The sequence below is a fragment of the Leptonychotes weddellii genome, chromosome 9, assembly GCF_054177405.1.
Source record: "Leptonychotes weddellii isolate Sample4059 chromosome 9, ASM5417740v2, whole genome shotgun sequence".
Classification (NCBI taxonomy): domain Eukaryota; kingdom Metazoa; phylum Chordata; class Mammalia; order Carnivora; family Phocidae; genus Leptonychotes; species Leptonychotes weddellii.
Genome location: NC_138377.1, coordinates 86417450 through 86426104, shown reverse-complemented (window position 1 = coordinate 86426104; position 8655 = coordinate 86417450). Strand labels below are relative to the sequence as shown.

General features: G+C 40.0%; 1 long non-coding RNA gene across 1 annotated transcript; it reads right to left on the bottom strand.

Moving 5' to 3' along the window:
• Positions 1-2686: 2686 nt before the first annotated feature.
• Positions 2687-8592, bottom strand: LOC145723521 (uncharacterized). Its single transcript, XR_014148634.1, has 2 exons — positions 8288-8592; positions 2687-8176 (listed from the first exon to the last, which is right to left on the bottom strand). It is a non-coding gene; the product is annotated as an uncharacterized LOC145723521 (long non-coding RNA).
• Positions 8593-8655: the final 63 nt, after the last annotated feature.

Here is an 8655-nt window from a genome sequence, read left to right as displayed (position 1 = left end):
AATAGCAGTTTCCAGAGGGAATCCAATGGTGATGTCATTACTCATTTCCTTTATTTACTCAGTTCATGTGGTCAGGTTCTGTGGGATAAAGGTGCTATTGGTCAAAACTCAATAAATGAAGTTAGTTGCAAATCATGGATGTATTAAAAAATTAACTCATCCTACAGAACAGTTAATATTCAGGGTTAACAGAACATTCACCTTCATATTATAGGGGATCTCAAGCATTAAATGCTTATAAGCAGAACTCAAAGTGGGTTTGAAACTGTACAGAATTTCCATGTTATGATCTCAGGATACTTAGAGCCTACCGTGGCAAAATAGAAAACTGATGTAAATGCTTTCCTGTAGGCAGTTACGTTAATGTCCTTTCTTTTTGTTAATTTCTGTTGATTGTGGTGAGTTTTGTGATGATTATGATTGCCAAATAACATACTGCATACCCAGTTATATTTGAATCTCAGATATACAAGGAATAATTTTTAGCATAAGTATGTCCCAAATATTTCATGGAACATATTTATTCTAAAAATGATTTGTTCTTGATCTAAAATTCAGATTTAATTGGGCATCCTGCATTAAATCTGGCAACCCTGTGGATAAATAGAGCCTAATGGTGACTGATGTTTGAAAATTAAAAAGAAATATATGTTGTATAATGTACAGCAACACTTCTAAACTTTAATGTGCATACAGATTACCTCAGCTACTTATCAGAATGCAGATCTTGATTCTGCAGATCTGGAATAGAACCTGAGATCCTGCATTTCTAACAACCTTATGCTTTGTGTTGATGCTGCTATTTCATGAACCATCATTTGTGCAAGGCTATAATGGACATCTTTTTTGTTGGTTGTTTTTGTTTTGGTGGCCCAGCATCTGAACTCTCTTACCTTAGAGAATTCAGTGATATGTGAATCTTGGAAAAAAGTGTAAAATGAAGCCCCATTCTCATGATCTAGAAACTGACAGAAGTTGTCAAATACTTTATCATCCGCCTTTGCAGCCTGGATTCAGGTACATAACCTGCCCTTGGCCAATCAGAAGCACCTGCATAGCCTTGAGTAGAGAACTGGAAACACAGATAGCAGTTAGTTCCCTTGCAACACAGCAGTTGTGGCCAAATTAAGTTCCCAGGGCAGCGGTGGTGGTGGAAGAAAGGGGCAGAGTCCAGTATGCTTAGCAGCATCCGTGATAGCAGTCTTCTCACTATGTTTGTTTCTGCAGCATGATTTTGGGTACTGTTCTTGGCTGCACAGCTCTGAGCTTGGTTCTCAACCCTCATAATGATTCCGTGAGTTGGCCACTTCCTTTGCTACTAAATCAGTCAGAATTGATTTTCATTGCTTGAATCTAAGAACCCTGAGGAAGCCAAAGGGTCTGCCAGAAGATAGCTGGCTTGCACAGCCCATCAACTGCAGTATGTGTATGATATTCCGCTTAGGTCACCACTCAGGATGATCTCTGCTGCACAGGGTGAAGACAATTCTGCAAGAGGTACAACCTCCATTTGGTGGAAGCGTGTCTATTTCCTGGCATCATCTCTATGCCTCTCTGGCGATGAGGTTTCTGACAATGACTAATCTTGCCTTAATAGAACTAGATTTATATGCTAACCCTGTCATTAACTAGTTACGTGACTTTGAGCAAATCATTTAGCCTCCGTGAGCTTTTTTTGGCTGTTAAAGGGAGTTACAAAAAATGAGTTAAGACTACATGTTTCTTATTGCATTTTTTCACATTGCATCATAATTGGTTTTTTACAACTTTATGGAGATATACTTTATATATTAGCAAATGCATCCCTTTTTGAGTGTGTACAATTCAATGATTTTTAGTACATTTATTGAGTTGTGTAGTCATGACTATATCTGGTTTTTAAAACATTTTCATAACCCCAGTAAGATCCTTCATGATGATTTATAATTAATCCCCATTCCCACCACCAAGCTATCTTCTGTCTTTATAGATTTGCCTTTCCTGGGTATTTCATATAAATAGAATCACACATTCATAATTATTTGTTACACTAGTTTTTTTCCTTCTATATGGTGAGTTTCCAAAAGGCCTTTGTGCAATGGGACTGTTTATCTTTATTGAAGTGTTAATAGCACAGTGCTTTGTACATAGTACAAGTACTCAAGATAATAAAATTAAAAAAACACTGATAATTTCTTATGAAGTTGTTGTGAGAATTAAAGAGCCTATTAGGTTCTTGCTACTCAAAATGTTGTCCTTAGACCAGGAACAGCAGCATCACCCAGAAGCTAGTTAGCAATGTGATCTTGGGTCCCATCTCAGACTTAGAACCTGCATTTTCATAAGCTCCTCAGGTGATTTATATTCTCATTAAGGTTTGAGAAACAATGCTCTGCACTGTAAGTTCTATGAGGGCAGAGATGTGTGGCACACAGTAGGTACACAGTACTATTTGTTGTATGAATAAACGGTGATTCACATGAAAACATTTTGTAAACTGTTCAAGGCCTATATACACAAGATTGCCAAAGAATCAAAGTGTGGAATTTTGGCTTAACTAAAATCTGTTAGAGAAACAGTTTGGACTGATATTTTATAATGTCAGTTTATATACTGAAGCAAATATATTTATTTTTCTTACATTTAAATGACAATTCCATGAGGAGACCCAGTTTTATTAAAACAAATAATAGTCCCTTAACTGAAATGGACTTTATAGTGAGTTTATTAGCATGACAGTTAATTATAAAACTTCTTACTTCTAAAGGTTGACGAAGAAAATTTATTGCAGTTCCATTTTCTATGAGATAAGACCTTGATCAACAGCTAAGAAGCCAATGTCAGACTTTAAGAGACAGGATTGGTAGATGTTATATAGTTAGCATCAACCTTGAACAAGGAAAACCTATCTAGTTTCCCACTTAGAGTCTGGCTCTAAATGCTTTAATTTATTCATTTAATCATTCTTCAAATCATCAAACATTTATCAAATTTGTCACTATTTGACAAGTTCTGTGCCAGGGCTTTCTGATGGATTACCAGGTACAATATTCTTGAGGAGTTCCATATCAATACAATGATGAGAGCTTTTTAATTACATAGGCTAACAAAAGATTTTTCATGCTTTATGAATTCATGAATGTTAGAGTCTTAAAATGCTATAAAAATTAAGCCACATTAGTTATATATTTAACAAATGTATTGGAAAAGATAAAATTGTATTTTCTTGGGAAATCAGGCTATATGGTTAACACTTACAAAACAGGAGTGGTTTTTATTGAGGGTTGCTCTAAGGAATATAACAAGGATGTCCTGGTTATTTTCCATTTGCTCCTCCAGACTCATCTTTCACCCTATTTGCCTTGCTCTATACTGAAGGCTGACCTCTACAGACTTTATCTATCATCCAAGCCCTATAGCTTCTGTTTGAGTTTGGCCAATGCGAGGTACCAACAGAAGTCTGGAGATTGGGGGAAAAGAGGACAAGTGTTTACTTCCCAGTCCCCTCCTGGGCCACATTGGCAGTGGCTGCATTTCTCTATTTATAGTCACAGCGTTTGTCAGACATCCCCTTCTAAACTATAGCGCTTAAAATTTCCTTTCCCCTGCTCCTTCAGGCTTAAGTCTTCTCACTGTTACCAGTTAAGTGCTTTACCATTGCTAGTGGGTTCCCTTAACCCTTCCCACATCTCTGTTAATCATCCTTTTATTAAGCTCTTTTTACCCTCTTTGGTGTGCCACGAAGAGGCAATCAATCAGCCAGTATCTAAGGACTGCCTGCTGGGCTGGCACTGTTAAGACATATAATACATGATCCTGCTCCAGAGAGACTTACAGTCCACTGAAGGAGATAAAACCAACACATGTGAAGCAATTAGGAATCGCTACACATTGGTATCTAATGAGAGACATTTGGTTTTTTGCCACTCAGCATTCACTCTTTTGATAACCATACCCTGTTTTCCTCTATTACTCTCAGTCAACGTCTTTTAGGGAGACTGGACTCCACTCTTAACAACATGAGTAGTCATTCTTCTGGTCACATGTCCTAATCAAAGCCAATAAAATATAAGGAGATTATTGCTGGCACTTCTGGGAAAAAGGCATGTACTCTTCCACTGAGATTCCTAACAGTAAGGATTATGTGAACTGGAGCTGCCAGGAGCCACCATATGGAGCCTGAGAATGAAGCCAACACAGAAGACAGAGCCAAGAGATGAAACGAAATAGAATTCTAATGACATTGCTTAAGCCCTTGGATCAAGCTATGCCTTAAGCTAAATATATCACTAGTTCCTTAGCTATGTGAGCCGATAGCCAATATATTCTTTTTTGTATAAGTCAGTTTGTGTTTTTTATTTTGTCACCTGCAACTAAAATAGCTCTAACAATTCACAAATTGGTATCAGAACTGGGGATTAGTAAGTAAAAGATCTTAAAATGTTGAATCAGTTGATTCAGATGAGGCCTCATCTATATTGGGTTGGGAATTCAATAGCAAAGTAGTACATTAAAGTGGCACCTGTTGTATATTAGAATTCAAAACATGTGCCTATCAAGTATGAAATGTAAAAAATGTCACTAAAAGGTCAGATACTAGAGTACACCAACTATTACATGTTGGCCTGTTGGTTTTCAGTTAGGTCCTATAAGAAAGACTCAAGTTTAGGATTGAGCTTGATTTATCTAAGCCTGAGAGGGAAAAATACTGCTTTGTTATAAGTGACCATTTTTGCTAAGGGCTCAGTCAAATATGACAGAAATTTCAATAATCTGGAGCCATTAGAGTTGGAAAAGCCCCAAGAGAATTTTAATGCCAATGAAGGCAAGAAAGGGAAAAGACTGGCACTTTGGAGAGGTCTGAACACACCCAGGCCTCTCTCAAGCAATTCCTGCCTGCTTAGAAAGGTAATAATTATCCCATTCTACTCCCTCCAGCACCACTATGCCCATGTCCCCCCTTGCAAAACTAGTAGCTATTATTATTTTTTTTCATTTTATTTTTTCAGTAGCTATTGTTTCAAATCATTCTCAGGCAGAAACCAAAATGGAGGCCACTAAGTAAGGAGTATAACAAGGCATATTATGGAAAGATAAAAATACCCGTATTGGAATCTAGATGCAAAGACTGCAGCTTAAGATAACATCTAGCTTTGGAGGTTTTCTTCCCCATGAAATTGGCCAAATGCAAATAGACTGGAAGCTTAGTAAGAAGTAACGAAAATTGTGGCACCTGGCGGGCTGTCTGCAGAGCATGGGACTCTTGGTCTCAGGGTCATGAGTTCAAGACCCACATTGGGCATAGAGCCTACTTAAAAAAAAAAAAAAAAGTAAAGTAAATTGTATGGTGAGAGAAATCCTAAGTCTGGAGAATAAAGGCTAGTTATTAGGGTTAGCACTAAGTGTTCTAACACACAGTGCAGAAGTTTGATTGGCTTAACACTACCGATGTTTATTTTTCACTTTTGCAAAGTCCGATATCGGTATTCCTGATTAGAAAGTGGCCTTCTACAAGGTCATTCAGCTACCCAGACTCCTTCTATCTCATGGCTCTCTTACGACTATTCTCTAGGGTCTTAGAGTCCTCTCAGTGCAGCTAGAGGAAGAAAAAGAAACCATAGAAGACATACCTAGTTCTTAACCACATTGGCAATAAGGGATTCATGTCACTTCCACTCATATTCCAAAGGAGATAATTGTAAGACTTTGCCAAGATTAATAGGAGAAGCTGGAGAATGTAGTCCCTGCCTATGCAGCTACTTCCTAGCAACAATTCTACATAACAGAAGAGGATCACAGCTATTTGGTAGTAAAAGTTAATTATCTCTGTAATAGCAAGTTTGTTTTTTTTTTTTTCAATTGCCACTATATCAGGAAAGAGAATGTTGAAGAGGTGTGGTCCCTAGAAGGATTATACTCCCCACTGTCCATTACAGATATGGCATGGAGGAACAATGGATGAGAGATTCTCCAATAGTTGAACATATGGCAGCCAGATGTGTTGATCAAAGAACTTTCTCCTCTCTCATGGTAGGAAGCCCTTGGTGTTTCTGTCCAGCATGATATATGCTATGAATTAAAGACCACTATGTGTTTGCCATTAGTCATTTTTCCAAATATGAGTTTTTGTTGCAGGTTTTTTCTTTTTCTGTCATTATGTATTAAGTATTTTGTAGCTTTTTTTTTTTTTTTTTGTAGCTAATTTTATCTTGTAGCCTTAGGTTACTAGACCTTGAGGAACTATATTGTTGTATAATAGAGAAACATGCTTATTACCCTCCTGTCCTGCACTTGGGAGTTATCTTCAGTAACTACATGAGAATTTGGATCATCTCTCTTTGGGGAGGAAGTGAGCATATTTTTGGTGGTAAATAATATTATTGCATTGAATAGGCATAAACATTTTGAAGGCATATGTAGTGGAAGAATGTTTGAGAAGAATCAAGAGAAGAACAGGGGTGTGTGGTATGTCTGCTGTTCTCATTACCCAGGACATATCTACCCTTCCTCTGTTAACCATACTCCTATTTTCCTAAAAGCACCTTCTTGTGCCATTCATGTGTTACTGATAGACTCAACTTTTGAGATGGGCTTGTCAATCAGTGCAAGCCAATCTGAGCATCTCTTTCTCTAGCAACAGTGATTGGTTTAGGAATAGGTTCTTCACCTTTGCTGGTAGTGAGGATAGTGTGAGCTTAGAGTTGCTGGTTGTTCATTTGTGGGGCTTGAGAATGAAGCCAACAGCAGAGGAAAGAGCTAACGTGTCAGGGAGAATCCAAATCTTGACAACATAATTTGAACTCTTCAGCCAAGCCATGTCTAACAAAACTATCTTGAAGTATTCAGTTATGTGAGCCAATAAATTCCCTTTTCTATTTAAGCCAGTTTGAGTTGGATTTTATGTCACTTGCAACCATACATCCTTACTGAATCAATACTAAGTTGTGTGAGGGTAGATCCATAAACAAATATACATAAGAATAAGTGAACATGAATATACTTGAGAGACAGACCTAACTAGAACTAAAGGAGTAGACTGAAACATGGTTCACAGGTTAAGAGGGAACTAGATTGGGGAAAGACCTTGACAATCAGTCAGAAGAATTTAAATTTAATGGAATAGAAAATATAGCCATGAAACTATCAAAGCACAAAGAGATGTACAAAAAGTGAAGATTTAGAATGATTATTCTGACGGGTTAGATCGGAGCAGAGGAAGAAGGACGTCAGAAAGACCATCTCTGTTTTCCTGCTCATTGCATAGCATTCATGTTAGCCTCCTTTCTTCCCACTAATTCAAGCTCCCCAAACACTCTGGCCTGAGAGCCTTTGTACTTGTTCTTTTCTCTGCCTGGAAAGTTCCTTCCCCCAGACATTTGCTTGGCTTTCTCCCTCATTTCATTCAGACCGCTGTTTTGAACATAACTTCATCAAAGAGGACTTTCTAGATCAATTTACCTAAAGTAGTACACTACTCTACTACTCTCACCTGTATCTTTGTCCTTTTACTCTGTTTTGTCCTCATGGCATTCATCACTACATGACATTATATTGTATATGTTTGTACATGTACTGTCTGAAATGTAATGAGATTCCATGAGTGCAGGGACTTCTTTTATTCACTGATGTATCTCTGGGAAGTACATCAGAGAATGGCACATAGAAAGCCCCCAATTAAAGCTTGTTTGAAGACGAATGAATGAGTGAAGTACAGTAAATAAGGCGGAAAAAAAAAATCACAAGAGGGATGAGTTAGTCACTTAAATTCCTAGTACACTACTATCATTTCGGCCATAAACTGCTTAAGGCTCCCACTTCTGCTCCATCTCCCCAAAGGAAAAACAATTTAGGGAAGTTCGCTAATACTAAAGCAAGGACCTGAGATACCTTCCTGGATGATTCTGGTGAGAATGTTATTTTCTCCCGAGGTACCCCCGTTAACAAGAATTATCTCCGATCCCAGATTTGTCAGGGCTCTTTCTCCATCTTAGCTCCAAGTAGAGCTCTGAGAGAAAAACGAGGTGGTGGTGGCTGGAAGACCCAAACGTTCCAAATTATCTCTCTTCCCGGAGATCAGCAGCCAGGTGAATTTCAGAATGATGACAACTTGGAGGGGCAAGAGTCACGTGCCAGGTGGTTGGGGCACCAGGGGTAACCTCCGTTGATCCTTCCTTACCACCCAGCTTTCTACCGGGGCCTGTACAGAAAGAAGCACGCCAACACGTCAGGGCGGAGTGCGGCTTTCACCAAGTTTCCTTCCCATGCGGCTGCTCCCCGACCTCTCTTCTCCCCACCCACCCCCCGCAACCTGCACGCTCAGCCTCCGATTTCCGCCCATCCCGGCTGGAGGGAGCCGGGAATCCAATTACTTTTCCCAAGGGAGGGCAATCCACTCATCAGGCCGCGAAGAGGGGAGCGGGGGTCGAGCAGCCGCAGAGGTCGCCCCTCCCCCTGCCTGCCCGGGCCTCCGGGCCCCGGCAGCTCCGGGCGGGGCGAGGCGAGCCGTGGAGGGGCGCGCGGTGCCGCCGCGGGGACTATTTATTTGTCCTTCCGCGCGCCGCGCTGCGGCCCCGGCGCCGACGTCGACCGGGCTGAGTGGCAGATTAGCCAAGGGCTTCCCCCGCCGCGCGCCCCCGGCCAATCGGCGCCGCGCAGGCGGTGCTCGAGGGCCGCGCA